Raw genomic sequence first — 897 nt, 5'->3', positions numbered from 1 at the left:
AAATGTTTTTTATCCTTTTTACAAGTTGTCACATTTACAAAGTTACAACTTTTAAATTGCACATGAATTATTAATCTCTGGCACATGACTGGAAAAGCTGGGTATGCGTGCTTTGTTTAAAATTGCCCACTAAACACAGAAGTCTGCTGAAGATACTGATTTCATATGGGAATTGCTTACAAATTCAGATTTTTATGTCAATCTCATCACAATGACAACCTTGTACCCAATTCCAGGTGGGGCTGGATGTTGGTGTTTGTGATAAGAAAATGGTCAGTGTCTATAAAGTCATGACAGTAAGATTGCTTAGCTTTCTGGTTTTGATCATGCCTAGTGTATGGCTCTGTAATTTGCCTCTTAAAACCTGTTTAAGAATTAAAGGTTACAGTATTTGGGTGGTGCCTGTGGCTCCCTGGGTAGGGCACCAGCCCCATATACTGAGGGTGGTGGGTTCGAACCCAGCCCTGGCCAAACCAACAAGAAATAATGGTGGTGTGGCAGGCGCCTGTGGTCCCAGCTTATTGGAAGGCTGAGGCAAGAGAATCGTCTAAGCTCAGGAGTTGGAGGTTGCTGTGAGTTGTGACGTTACAGCATTCTGCTGCGGGCAATAAAGTAAAACTGTCTCTAAAAAAGAAAAAAGATGGCAATATTTATGTGTCGTTCATTTTTTATGTGAAAATAAATGCTGTGGTGGTATTAGCCAAGATAGTTTGAATTTGAATGGTGCTGCTTTTGAAAACTACATAGAACCTGTTTGGTTCTTCAGTACTAAAGGTCATGGCCTAGTGTGTCAGCCCAGCTACTCTGGAGGCTGTGGCAAGAGGACTGCTTCAGCCCAGGTTGCTGAGAGCTATGACTCCAGAGCATTCTACCCAGGCTGACAGTTACTATCAAAAA

The sequence above is a fragment of the Otolemur garnettii genome, unplaced genomic scaffold (genome assembly GCF_000181295.1).
Source record: "Otolemur garnettii isolate 467f Iridium unplaced genomic scaffold, OtoGar3 scaffold00184, whole genome shotgun sequence".
Taxonomy (NCBI): domain Eukaryota; kingdom Metazoa; phylum Chordata; class Mammalia; order Primates; family Galagidae; genus Otolemur; species Otolemur garnettii.
The sequence above is the reverse complement of the archived record's forward strand: the minus strand, read 5'-3'. Positions refer to the sequence as shown.